We start from the raw sequence: 15,165 nt of genomic DNA, 5'->3' as shown, positions 1-15,165 counted from the left end.
GTGACCACCAGTATACTATATATAGCAGTACGGTAGGCAACTGCTGTACCTACCTCTGTGTCGTCATCCATTAAGTATACTATCCATCTACATTCTATACCTGTGGTGCATTTTAGTTTTGCAGTTTGCTGACACAGTGACCACCAGTATACTATATATAGCAGTACGGTAGGCCACTGCTGTACCTACCTCTGTGTCGTCATCCATTAAGTATACTATCCATCTACATTCTATACCTGTGGTGCATTTTAGTTTTGCAGTTTGCTGACACAGTGACCACCAGTATACTATATATAGCAGTACGGTAGGCCACTGCTGTACCTACCTCTGTGTCGTCATCCATTAAGTATACTATCCATCTACATTCTATACCTGTGGTGCATTTTAGTTTTGCAGTTTGCTGACACAGTGACCACCAGTATACTATATATAGCAGTACAGTAGGCCACTGCTGTACCTACCTCTGTGTCGTCAAGTATACTATCCATCCATACCTGTGGTGCATTTCAGTTGTGCAAAGTAAATATAGTAGTAGGCCATTGCTATTGATACTGGCATATTATTCCACACATTAAAAAATGGAGAACAAAAATGTGGAGGTTAAAAATAAAATAGGGAAAGATCAAGATCCACATCCACCTCGTGCTGAAGCTGCTGCCACCAGTCATGGCCGAGACGATGAAATGCCATCAACGTCGTCTGCCAAGGCCGATGCCCAATGTCATAGTAGAGAGCATGTAAAATCCAAAAAACAAAAGTTCAGTAAAATGACCCAAAAATCAAAATTAAAATCGTCTGAGGAGAAGCGTAAACTTGCCAATATGCCATTTACGACATGGAGTGGCAAGGAACGGCTGAGGCCCTGGCCTATGTTCATGGCTAGTGGTTCAGCTTCACATGAGGATGGAAGCACTCATCCTCTCGCTAGAAAAATTAAAAGACTTAAGCTGGCAAAAGCACAGCAAAGAACTGTGCGTTCTTCTAAATCACAAATCCCCAAGGAGAGTCCAATTGTGTCGGTTGCGATGCCTGACCTTCCCAACACTGGACGGGAAGAGCTTGCGCCTTCCACCATTTGCACGCCCCCTGCAAGTGCTGGAAGGAGCACCCGCAGTCCAGTTCCTGATAGTTAAATTGAAGATGTCACTGTTGAAGTACACCAGAATGAGGATATGGGTGTTGCTGGCGCTGGGGAGGAAATTGACAAGGAGGATTCTGATGGTGAGGTGGTTTGTTTAAGTCAGGCACCCGGGGAGACACCTGTTGTCCGTGGGAGGAATAAGGCCATTGACATGCCTGGTCAAAATACAAAAAAAATCAGCTCTTCGGTGTGGAATTATTTCAACACAAATGCGGACAACAGGTGTCAAGCCATGTGTTGCCTTTGTCAAGCTGTAATAAGTAGGGGTAAGGACATTAACCACCTCGGAACATCCTCCCTTATACGTCACCTGCAGCGCATTCATCATAAGTCAGTGACAAGTTCAAAAACTTTGGATGACAGCGGAAGCAGTCCACTGACCACTAAATCCCTTCCTCTTGTAACCAAGCTCCTGCAAACCACACCACCAACTCCCTCAGTGTCAATTTCATCCTTACCCAGGAAAGCCAATAGTCCTGCAGGCCATGTCACTGTCAAGTCTGACGAGTCCTCTCCTGCCTGGGATTCCTCCGATGCATCCTTGAGTGTAACGCCTACTGCTGCTGGCGCTGCTGTTGTTGCTGCTGGGAGTCGATCGTCATCCCAGAGGGGAAGTCGGAAGACCACTTGTACTACTTCCAGTAAGCAATTGACTGTCCAACTGTCCTTTGCAAGGAAGATGAAATATCACAGCAGTCATCCTGCTGCAAAGCAGATAACTCAGGCCTTGGCAGCCTGGACGGTGAGAAACGTGGTTCCGGTATCCATCGTTAATTCAGAGGCAACTACAGACTTGATTGAGGTACTGTGTCCCCTGTACCAAATACCATCTCGGTTCCATTTCTCTAGGCAGGCGATACCGAAAATGTACACAGACCTCAGAAAAAGACTCACCAGTGTCCTAAAAAATGCAGTTGTACCCAATGTCCACTTAACCACGGACATGTGGACAAGTGGAGCAGGGCAGACTCAGGACTATATGAATGTGACAGCCCACTGGGTAGATGTATTGCCTCCCGTTGCAAGAACAGAGGCGGCAGCACCAGTAGCAGCATCTCGCAAACGCCAACTCGTTCCTAGGCAGGCTACGCTTTGTATCACCGCTTTCCAGAATAGGCACACAGCTGACAACCTCTTACGGCAACTGAGGAAGATCATCGCAGAATGGCTTACCCCAATTGGACTCTCCTGAGGATTTGTGACATCGGACAACGCCAGCAATATTGTGCGTGCATTACATCTGGGCAAATTCCAGCACGTCCCATGTTTTGCACATACATTGAATTTGGTGGTGCAGAATTATTTAAAAAATGACAGGGGCGTGCAAGAGATGCTGTCGGTGGCCCGAAGAATTGCGGGCCACTTTCGGCATTCAGGCCCCGCGTACAGAAGACTGGAGCACCACCAAACATTCCTGAACCTGCCCTGCCATCATCTGAAGCAAGAGGTGGTAACGAGGTGGAATTCAACCCTCTATATGCTTCAGAGGATGGAGGAGCAACTAAAGGCCATTCAAGCCTATACATCTGCCCACGATATAGGCAAAGGAGGGGGAATGCACCTGACTCAAGCGCAGTGGAGAATGATTTCAACGTTGTGCAAGGTTCTGCAACCCTTTGAACTTGGCACACGTGAAGTCAGTTCAGACACTGCCAGCCTGAGTCAGGTCATTCCCCTCATCAGGCTTTTGCAGAAGAAGCTGGAGACATTGAAGGAGGAGCTAAAACAGAGCGATTCCGCTAGGCATGTGGGACTTGTGGATGGAGCCCTTAATTCGCTTAACCAGGATTCACGGGTGGTCAATCTGTTGAAATCAGAGCACTACATTTTGGCCACCGTGCTCGATCCTAGATTTAAAACCTACGTTGTATCTCTCTTTCCGGCTGACACAAGTTTGCAGAGGTTCAAAGACCTGCTGGTGAGAAAATTGTCAAGTCAAGCGGAACGTGACCCATCAACATCTCCTCCTTCACAACTGGGGGTGCGAGGAAAAGGCTAAGAATTCCGAGCCCACCCGCTGGCAGTGATGCAGGGCAGTCTGGAGCGAGTGCTGACATCTGGTCCGGACTGAAGGACCTGCCAATGATTACTGACATGTCGTCTACTGTCACTGCATATGATTCTCTCACCATGGAAAGAATGGTGGAGGATTATATGAGTGACCGCATCCAAGTAGGCACGTCAGACAGTCCGTACGTATACTGGCAGGAAAAAGAGGCAATTTGGAGGCCCTTGCACAAACTGGCTTTATTCTACCTAAGTTGCCCTCCCTCCAGTGTGTACTCCGAAAGAGTGCTTAGTGCAGCCGCTCACCTTGTCAGCAATCGGCGTACGAGGTTACTTCCAGAAAATGTGGAGAAGATGATGTTCATCAAAATGAATTATAATCAATTCCTCCGTGGAGACATTCACCAGCAGCAATTGCCTCCAGAAAGTACACGGGGACCTGAGATGGTGGATTCCAGTGGGGACGAATTAATAATCTGTGAGGAGGGGGATGTACACAGTGAAAGGGGTGAGGAATCGGAGGATGATGATGAGGTGGACATCTTGCCTCTGTAGAGCCAGTTTGTGCAAGGAGAGATTGATTGCTTCTTTTTTGGTGGGGGCCCAAACCAACCAGTCATTTCAGTCACAGTCGTGTGACAGACCCTGTCGCTGAAATGATGGGTTCGTTAAAGTGTGCATGTCCTGTTTATACAACATAAGGGTGGGTGGGTGGGAGGGCCCAAGGACAATTCCATCTTGCACCTCTTTTTTCTTTCATTTTTCTTTGCATCATGTGCTGTTTGGGGACAATTTTTTTGAAGTGCCATCCTGCCTGACACTGCAGTGCCACTCCTAGATGGGCCAGGTGTTTGTGTCGGCCACTTGTGTCGCTTAGCTTAGTCACACAGCGACCTTGGTGCGACTCTTTTTTTTCTTTGCATCATGTGCTGTTTGGGGACAATTTATTGGAAGTGCCATCCTGCCTGACACTGCAGTGCCACTCCTAGATGGGCCAGGTGTTTGTGTCGGCCACTTGTGTCGCTTAGCTTAGTCACACAGCGACCTTGGTGCGCCTCTTTTTTTCTTTGCATCATGTGCTGTTTGGGGACAATTTTTTGGAAGTGCCATCCTGCCTGACACTGCAGTGCCACTCCTAGATGGGCCAGGTGTTTGTGTCGGCCACTTGTGTCGCTTAGCTTAGTCACACAGCGACCTTGGTGCACCTCTATTTTTCTTTGCATCATGTGCTGTTTGGGGACAATTTTTTTTGAAGTGCCATCCTGCCTGACACTGCAGTGCTACTCCTAGATGGGCCAGGTGTTTGTGTCGGCCACTTGTGTCGCTTAGCTTAGCCATCCAGCGACCTTGGTGCGCCACTTTTTTTCTTTGCATCATGTGCTGTTTGGGGACAATTTTTTGGAAGTGCCATCCTGGCTGACACTGCAGTGCCACTCCTAGATGGGCCAGGTGTTTGTGTCGGCCACTTGTGTCGCTTAGCTTAGTCACACAGCGACCTTGGTGCGCCTCTTTTTTTCTTTGCATCATGTGCTGTTTGGGGACAATTTTTTGGAAGTGCCATCCTGCCTGACACTGCAGTGCCACTCCTAAGATGGGCCAGGTGTTTGTGTCGGCCACTTGTGTCGCTTAGCTTAGTCACACAGCGACCTTGGTGCGCCTCTATTTTTCTTTGTATCATGTGCTGTTTGGGGCCAATTTTTTTTGAAGTGCCATCCTGCCTGACACTGCAGTGCCACTCCTAGATGGGCCAGGTGTTTGTGTCGGCCACTTGTGTCGCTTAGCTTAGCCATCCAGCGACCTTGGTGCGCCTCTTTTTTTCTTTGCATCATGTGCTGTTTGGGGACAATTTTTTGGAAGTGCCATCCTGCCTGACACTGCAGTGCCACTCCTAGATGGGCCAGGTGTTTGTGTCGGCCACTTGTGTCGCTTAGCTTAGTCACACAGCGACCTTGGTGCGACTCTTTTTTTTCTTTGCATCATGTGCTGTTTGGGGACAATTTATTGGAAGTGCCATCCTGCCTGACACTGCAGTGCCACTCCTAGATGGGCCAGGTGTTTGTGTCGGCCACTTGTGTCGCTTAGCTTAGTCACACAGCGACCTTGGTGCACCTCTATTTTTCTTTGCATCATGTGCTGTTTGGGGACAATTTTTTTTGAAGTGCCATCCTGCCTGACACTGCAGTGCTACTCCTAGATGGGCCAGGTGTTTGTGTCGGCCACTTGTGTCGCTTAGCTTAGCCATCCAGCGACCTTGGTGCGCCACTTTTTTTCTTTGCATCATGTGCTGTTTGGGGACAATTTTTTGGAAGTGCCATCCTGGCTGACACTGCAGTGCCACTCCTAGATGGGCCAGGTGTTTGTGTCGGCCACTTGTGTCGCTTAGCTTAGTCACACAGCGACCTTGGTGCGCCTCTTTTTTTCTTTGCATCATGTGCTGTTTGGGGACAATTTTTTGGAAGTGCCATCCTGCCTGACACTGCAGTGCCACTCCTAAGATGGGCCAGGTGTTTGTGTCGGCCACTTGTGTCGCTTAGCTTAGTCACACAGCGACCTTGGTGCGCCTCTATTTTTCTTTGTATCATGTGCTGTTTGGGGCCAATTTTTTTTGAAGTGCCATCCTGCCTGACACTGCAGTGCCACTCCTAGATGGGCCAGGTGTTTGTGTCGGCCACTTGTGTCGCTTAGCTTAGCCATCCAGCGACCTTGGTGCGCCTCTTTTTTTCTTTGCATCATGTGCTGTTTGGGGACAATTTTTTGGAAGTGCCATCCTGCCTGACACTGCAGTGCCACTCCTAGATGGGCCAGGTGTTTGTGTCGGCCACTTGTGTCGCTTAGCTTAGTCACACAGCGACCTTGGTGCGCCTATTTTTTTCTTTGCATCATGCGCTGTTTGGGGACAATTTTTTGGAAGTGCCATCCTGCCTGACACTGCAGTGCCACTCCTAGATGGGCCAGGTGTTTGTGTCAGCCACTTGTGTTGCTTAGCTTAGTCACACAGCGACCTTGGTGCGCCTCTTTTTTTCTTTGCATCATGTGCTGTTTGGGGACAATTTTTTGGAAGTGCCATCCTGCCTGACACTGCAGTGCCACTCCTAGATGGGCCAGGTGTTTGTGTCGGCCACTTGTGTCGCTTAGCTTAGCCATCCAGCGACCTCGGTGCAAATTGTAGGATTAAAAATAATATTGTGAGGTGTGAGGTGTTCAGAATAGACTGGAAATGAGTGGAAATTATGGTAATTGAGGTTAATAATACTATGGGATCAAAATGACCCCAAATTCTATGATTTAAGCTGTTTTTTAGGTTTCTTTGAAAAAAAACACCCGAATCCAAAACACACCCGAATCCGACAAAAAAATTTCGGTGAGGTTTTGCCAAAACGCGTCCAAATCCAAAACACTGCCGCGGAACCGAATCCAAAACCAAAACACAAAACCCGAAAAATGTCCGGTGCACATCACTACTTTTAATATGGTGGAATTTTTTTCTTTCCTGATGTGGCCGAGGTCTGTTGGTGCAGGGTCAAAAACTGGGGTGTAAGGTGGTCTTTTCTTGCGAGTTCACACCCATTTTAGCACTGCCACACACATTTTAGAGAGGCCACACACCCTCGACTGGAGCACGTGCGTCTTTTGGGAGCCAAATTTCCTAGAAACATCCCTGCATGCTGCTGCTGAATTATAGTATGTCCAGCCAGGCAAAAGTTTGCTGTTGAAGGGAAGAATTGGGACAAGAGCCACTCCCCCACATGCACAAAAAAAGGTAACATCGGGGGCCTATGCAACCCATTTACCACAACATCCTAAACAAACAAATATAAAGCTTATTTAGGGTACTATATAACACGAATACAGTAGGGGTTTACAAAATTTTATTTAAGAATGGGATTAAAGGCATGTGGATGTTGAAATGTCTGTAAACTACTGTGTGTGAATTTGCAAGAAGTCCAATTATCGATTGGATCGTAGTCTGCACGCGTGAGGCCAAACTGCGAAAAATCCAGCATCTTTTTTGATCGCTAGGCATATTCAAGTTGATTGACAGGAAGCAGGTGTTTGGGGGTAGTAACTGGCTGTTTTCTGGGAGTGTCAGTAGAAACGCAGGCGTGCCCAAGCGTTTTCAGGGAGGGTGTATGACGTCAGCTCCGACCCCGATCAGCCTGTTTCTATCGCACTGTAGGAGTAGGTCTTGGGCTACACACAGACCGCACAGACTGGAAAAATCATTCGATGGTGAGTGAGTTACAAAATGGATTTGCAGCTGACCGACGTTCGCAGAGATTTTTCCAAGGCATACGTAGACTTGCACAATGTGGGTAGTCACTCTGTCTGGACGGCGATTACCTGATCACAAACCTCTGCAAAATCGCAGAGGAGCAATCAGGTCTGAATTAGGCTCTCTGATTCTAATTCTATATCGGATAGTATTTACTTGGAATACAATATTCCGGATAGGCTTGGAAGTGATACATATATACAGTATATTAAGTACAATACTACTATACATTAATCAGGATTGTTATATATACAATTTAATAATATTATAATACTGTACTACATTGGAAGGTGTATCTCCATTGAGACAGTACAGTACATTGGATTTCATGCATTGCATCCTGATTGGATGACTTCTTGTATGGCACACTGTATGTTTATGCCAAAGCAGTGGTGTGCTCCTCACAAATATACTGAAAATGGATTTGTGTATAGAAGTGAAGCACAACTCAAACGTGTCTCACACACTGTAGACACAAAATATCAAGTAATTAATATGCTATAAAATAAATGGTATTGATGTTTTCCCCTAAAAACAAAAGGAAAACCACAAAAATAGAAGTGCTTACAAGGTTTAAAAGCATATAACAAATTTAGAAACACATTAAGGATCTGCCAGTTTGAGAATTCAATAAATTCAGATGTCCACCACCTTTGATAAGTGGTGCATGCCTGTAAGGAGGCAGATCCCCTGGAAAAGGGAGTAGAGTCTCGATGGACGCTAAATCACATCATGTGGCTGCTGCTGAAAGGAGGTGGATGCTGCTGCTGGGACTGAGACACATGGGGAATGGATCCGGAAGTGACACGACATGACATGCACACGCGTGTACGGAGCAAGAAGGTGCCGGCTGCCAGGCAAGGCGCAAGGCGCGGGACGGAGTCCTGTGGAGGGACTTGGATGTGACACGCTAAGTAGGGGTGCGGGAGATACCGGAAGTACCGGGTGAAAGGAGCAAGGTGTGGGACGTAGTCCTGTGAGGGATTTGGTGGTGACTAGCTGAGCGGGGGAGCATTCAAAGATACTGGAAGTGTCGGGAGCTGGGTGCACGCCCGCGAGTGGGGACGGTGATGGAGGTGCAGGGAGCCGGAGCAACTGCATGTAAAGTAGGCATTTGGAGTGGTGACCATTAAACCAGTGAACAGGTACAGCTGCACAAGGTCAAGACTCCCCCCGGACACGCTAGCATCACTATCATTTCTGTATTGACTTTATTGTGTAAGTGACTTTTTCTTTTTCTTTAGCTCCCCTTGTCCTTAATTGAATTATCAAATACTGTTCTCTTGTGAATATTGTTTGTCTTATTGTTTCACTAGGCCATAGTACAGTATCGTATTGCATAGATTGTACTTTTTGTTTTGTTTTTCTGAAGGTAACAGGGAGTCAGAGTTGTCAAACAAATGGGTGGGGCCGTGATTGAGAATCTCACTCAGTGCATGTCGTGCAAGATGTACAGTATGCACACCTGGAGCAACCATCCCAGTGTAAGTACATATGTGCAAGGTGTGTACGAACGGTTGACCTACAGTAGAAGCCCAGGTAACTGATCTAGAGCAAACCATTGCAAGACTGAGGGATATTCACGGCATGGTACGCAGCGCGCATGCGCTAAGTACTTTCACACAAAACTTTGTAGATTTACACAAGCTCGAGCGACATTTTTTAATCGCTCGAGTGAACGTAGTGTGATTGACAGGAAGTGGGAGTTTCTGGGCGGAAACTGTCCGTTTTCAGGGAGCGTGCTAAAAAACGCAGGCGTGCCAGGTAAAAGCGCAGGAGTGGCTGGAGAAACGGGGGAGTGGCTGGCCGAACGCAGGGTGTGTTTGTAATGTCAAACCAGGAACTCAACGGACTGAGGTGATCGCAGTCTAGGAGTAGGTCTGGAGCTACTCAGAAACTGCAGGGAATTATTTAGTAGCAGTTCTGCTAATCTTTTGTTCGCTATTCTGCTAAGCTAAGATACACTCCCAGAGGGCGGCGGCCTAGCGTTTGCAATGCTGCTAAGAGCAGCTAGCGACGGAACAACGCGGAATGAGGGCCATAACATGGAATACTTATCTTAATTGTATGTATGCAAATGCTAGAAGCCTTACAGGGAAAAAGGGGAAACTAAAAGTCCTTGCAACAAACAAACAGTATGACATTATAGGCATTACTGAAACTTGGTGGGACGAATCTCATGATTGGATAGTCAATCTGGAGGGTTATACGCTGTTCAAGAGAGGAGTGGCTAAAATAGAAACTGAAAAGCTAGTAGCAAAGGAAAGTAAATCAAACCACAAAACGTTTTTTAAATACATCAACAGCAAAAGATTAAAGAAGGAAAGTAAAGGCCCTTTAAAGGACAAGTTGGGTATCTTAATCAAAGACGATAATGACATAGTGTAAAAAAAATTCTCATCTGTATTCACAAGAGAGGACCAGATGGCGGGATTAACACATAATCTCAGTAACGATAAGTCCCACTGCTAAGTGCTTATTTAAGTGAGGACCAATTAAAAAAAATAAGATTAATAAGTCTCCTGGTCCCGACGGAATTCACCCAAGGATTTTCATGGAACTACACTCCGAACTAGCAAGTCCGCTAACTTTGATTTTCATTGACTCACATAAGGCATGGTTCCCAAACACTGGAGTATAGCTAAATTGTGCTGATATCCAAAAAGGGAAGTAAATCTGAACCAGGTAATCATGGTCCAGTAAGTCTTACATCTATAGTGGGGAAAGTACTGGAAGGTATAGAGATAGAATACAGAAGTTCCTGGAAGCCAAAATGGTTATTAATAGGAACCAATATGGATTTGTGAAGGATAGATTATGTCAAACAAACTTATTAGGCTTTTATGAGACAGGTAGCGCAAACCTAGATCAGGGTAAGGAGGTGGATGTAATCTTTTTAGACTTTGTTAAAGCTTTCGATATAGTACCGCACATGAGACTTATCTATAAGTTATAAGAACTGGGGCTAGGCAGCACAATATGCACTTGGGTTAGAAATTGGTTGGATAATAGGGAGCAGTGAGTTGTGGTAAATGGAACTTTTTCAAATTGGACTGAAGTACTAAGTGGCATGCCACAAGGGTCTGTAGTTGGACCACTATTGTTCAACATTTTCAGAAATGATCTAGAAGTAGGTCTAGAGAGCATGGTGTCATTTTTTTTCTTTTCTTTTTTTTTCTTCTGTCATTTTTTGCAGATGACACCAAACTGTGTAAGGTTATAAATTCGGAGGGCGATGCTGAGTCTTTTCAGAATGACTAATTTAAACTGGAAGCATGGTCTGCAAAATGGAGAATGAGGTTCAATATAGACAAGTGTAATGCACTTTGGTAGCAAGATCAAAAATACTACCTACATACTAAATGGGGAAAAACTAGGGGATTCTGTACTGGAAAAAGATTTAGGTGTTCACATAGATAACAAACTCAACAGTAGTACCCAAACAGGATTGCAGCAAATAAGGCAAACAAGGTATTAGCATGCATAAAGCAGGGAATTGATAAAAGGGATAAAATGGTTATACTCCCATTATATAAATCACTTCTGAAGCCACATCTTGAATACTGTGCACAATTTTGGGCATCATACTACAAAAAGTATATCCTGGAACTAGAAAAGGTTCAGAGTCGGGTGAACAAATTGATTAAGGGGATGGAAGCGCTAGAATACAAGGAAAGGCTTGCTAATCTAGGCATGTTTACACTGAAAAAGAGATGATTAAGAGGGGAAATGATTAACATATACAAATATATAGGGGGACAATACACAGAGCTTGCGGGGGATTTGTTTTTGACAAGATCAACACAGAGGACACGTGGACATTTGCTAAGATTAGAGGAGAGGATATTTCGCACACAGAGATGTAAAGGTTTCTTCACTATAAGAACAATAAGTATTTGAAATTCCCTGCCTAAGAGAGTAGTAATTGTGAACTTATCATTATTTTTAAGAATGGGCTAGATAAATTCCTAATGGATAAGGATATACAGGGTTATGGTGGGTAAATCTCACACTATAGTTAAAATAAGAGGAATAACCATAATGGCCAACATTCACAACAGATAAAATTGTCCTTAAAATAATATAGAGTAGGAGACCACTAATAGGTTAACCTCGATGGACAAAAAATTTTTTCAACCTCAGTAACTATGTTACTATGCCCAGCACCCTCCGAGATGCTGGACTTCCTCCAGGCTTGCCCTCTGCATTGTGAATAGATGCCATGTGCATGCGCAGGCATCTATTCTCCACATCTCATGTTGATTACCGGTTGCTTTGCTATGCAGTGCAGCATTGTGTGCTACTCCACCAACTTCCCCACACACACACACACACACACACACACACACACCCGTGAGTGATCCAGCGGGGCAGTCCAAGAAAAATAGGAGGTATGTAATTGGAATAAGAGTATTGTGACAACTATTCTTGCAGTTTTGCTCTCCATAAAACATGAACTTTAATTGCCTGGAGTTTGGGGGGAAAGCCCAAAAAAAAAAAAAAGCATTCAACTGAGCAAAAGCACACCTACAGTAAATTGTTAGGGTTCTAAAGACATCTACAGTAATCCATTTAAGATTACAGAACATGTAGGGACAGTTCTAGACTTTGTGGCACCCAGGGTGACAGTTTCCTTTGGCACCCTCCTTCAAGTTCAAAATAAGGACATGGCACAAAAATATAGGGACATGGCATCATAGGGAAGGGGCGTGGCCATAGAATAGTACCAATTCACATTGCACCGCACAGTAGTATCCGTCAGTCGCATTATACCACACAGTAGTACCCCTTATAGACATTATGCCATGTTAGAGCTCCTTACACACATTACAACACAGTAGAGCAGAGACCCTTATATACATTACACCAGGTAGCGCCCCTTATACACATTACATCAGGTGAAGCCCCATTTATATACGTTACACCAGGTAGAGCCCTTTACACACATTACATGCCAGGTAGAGCCGCTTATACACGTTACACCCGGTAGAGCCCCTTACACACATTACATGCCAGGTAGAGCTCCCTTTTTTACACTTTAAGCCATGTAGAGCCCTTTTTATACTCTTTACACCAGGTAGAGCCCCTTATACACATTTTACCATGTAGAGCCCCTTATACACATTGCACCAAGTAGAGCCACTTATACACATAACACGATAGGTAGATCCCTTTTAATTAATTAATGTCTCAAATATAAATGTACTATAAATGCTATGGAAGTGTATCACCCTGGCAGCGTCTCGCTGGTGCAGGTCACTTACCAATCTTACTATGTGAGCTGTCCTCCCTTTTCTGTCCTGTAGTGAAATTAAGGTAGCCGCAATGTTCACCCTCCTGGGTGAGTTGGTGGCAACTTCACCTTCACCTTTGCTTCAGTGGTGGTCAGCCGAAGCACCGGCTCACTGTGCAATTGGTCCTTGTGGCTGAGGAGACTACAGTGTGCAGCTCCCAAGGCCATGACTTCCTGGTTGTGGGTCACGTACATGGTCGTGATCTCATGATAGGTGGGATTTCCTCTCTACAGCCGGAGATAGTATGGTGATAGCTGCCAGGGGAGCTAGTGCACAGCAGAGACTGCTGTTCTGATGCTGGTGATGGTGTGGTGGGCAGAAGTGGGCATTGGGCTGGCACAGATGGCACTGGTGGGGTGACTATGGCCACACTCTCAGACCACATCACCCAGGCAGCCGCCCTGGTAGCCTGCCCTAAAACTGCCACTGGACATAGACAACTTAGTGAAAAGCTAGGTATTACTGGAGGAGGGGGAAATTACCTATATAAATACTAGAGATGAGCGCCGGAAATTTTTCGGGTTTTGTGTTTTGGTTTTGGGTTCGGTTCCGCGGCCGTGTTTTGGGTTCGACCGCGTTTTGGCAAAACCTCACCGAATTTTTTTTGTCGGATTCGGGTGTGTTTTGGATTCGGGTGTTTTTTTCCAAAAAACCTAAAAAACAGCTTAAATCATAGAATTTGGCGGTCATTTTGATCCCAAAGTATTATTAACCTCAAAAACCATAATTTCCAGTCATTTTCAGTCTATTCTGAATACCTCACACCTCACAATATTATTTTTAGTCCTAAAATTTGCACCGAGGTCGCTGTGTGAGTAAGATAAGCGACCCTAGTGGCCAGGGACGTGCAGTCAGGGGAGGCAGGGGAGGCAGTGCCTCCCCTGTCATTATGATTAAAATAATAGAAAGAAGATACATAAGACACATATTCTGTGTCATATGTATTGTACCCTCTTTATATTAATTTAATCATTTTAGCCCATCTAATACGTTTGGGAGGCACTGACAGCTAGTGCCTCCCGTAGCTAGTGATAACGGGACAAGGCGGGGGGGCGGGGCCATGCGCTGGGCTGGAAAAGCCCATTACAAAAAGTCTAGAATGCGGCACTTATACAAGTGCCTCGCTGGCAGGGAAAGCACGCCCCTGCTAGCGAGGCACCTGTGATTGGACAGCGGATCCAGTGCTGGATCCGCTGGTCCAATCACATAGACGCGGCCGGGAGAAGCGGCGCCGGGACCATTCATACTGCTCCAGCTGCGGCGGCGCCGGGATGCTCAGGAGTCCATGCGGGGCTGACTTCATTAAGAGCAGCTCCCCCTCCCTGCCTCCTTACTCACAGTGTCCGTGCTGTTGCTGCCGCTGCTGGTCCGGCGCCTGTCACACACAGGCAGAGCCTGAAGGCAGTGAGTGCAGCAGCAGCGGTACAGGGAGGAGGGGGAGAGCGGAACGGAATATCTTCCTACTGTAATCTAGGTAAAGTGTTTTCCGTGTACCCCCCTCCCCCTACAAGCTAATGTGTGTGTTCCATGTCCCCCCCTCCCCCTACTAGCTAATGTGTGTGTGCCATGTCCCCTCTCCCCCTACTAGCTAATGTGTGTGTTCCATGTCCCCCCCTCCCCCTACTAGCTAATGTGTGTGTGCCATGTCCCCTCTCCCCCTACTAGCTAATGTGTGTGTTCCATGTCCCCCCCTCCCCCTACTAGCTAATGTGTGTGTGGCATGTGTCCCCCCCCCCTCCCCCTACTAGCTAATGTGTGTGTGCCATGTCCCCCCTCCCCCTACTAGCTAATGTGTGTGTGCCATGTCCCCCCTCCCCCTACTAGCTAATGTGTGTGTTCCATGTCCCCCCCTCCCCCTACTAGCTAATGTGTGTGTGCCATGTCTCCCCTCCCCCTACTAGCTAATGTGTGTGTTCCATGTCCCCCCCTCCCCCTACTAGCTAATGTGTGTGTGGCATGTCCCCCCCCCCTCCCCCTACTAGCTAATGTGTGTGTGGCATGTCCCCCCCTCCCCCTACTAGCTAATGTGTGTGTGCCATGTCCCCCCTCCCCCTACTAGCTAATGTGTGTGTTCCATGTCCCCCCTCCCCCTACTAGCTAATGTGTGTGTTCCATGTCCCCCCCTACTAGCTAATGTGTGTGTGCCATGTACCCCCCTCCCCCTACTAGCTAAAGAGTGTTCCATGTCCACCGCTGGCCCAAACGCTGGCTAATGTGCACGGCGACAGCGGCAGGAAGCCACAGACCCAGCGTGAATTGAGCGGCGCCCGGTGCTCTCCTCCTCCGCCCTCTCTCAGACAGAAGCCCCTGCTTGACGGCCGGCGGCTGTGTAGAGCGCACAGCCGTTCACCGCCGCTAGCCGCCCACCGCCGCCAGCCACTCACCGCCACCAGCCGCAACAAATGAGTCAGGTAATGTTCACCTGCTGTCACCCTCTTTCCCTGTCGTTT

This window comes from Pseudophryne corroboree, chromosome 4, assembly GCF_028390025.1.
Source record: "Pseudophryne corroboree isolate aPseCor3 chromosome 4, aPseCor3.hap2, whole genome shotgun sequence".
Classification (NCBI taxonomy): Eukaryota; Metazoa; Chordata; class Amphibia; order Anura; family Myobatrachidae; genus Pseudophryne; species Pseudophryne corroboree.
The sequence above is the reverse complement of the archived record's forward strand: the minus strand, read 5'-3'. Positions refer to the sequence as shown.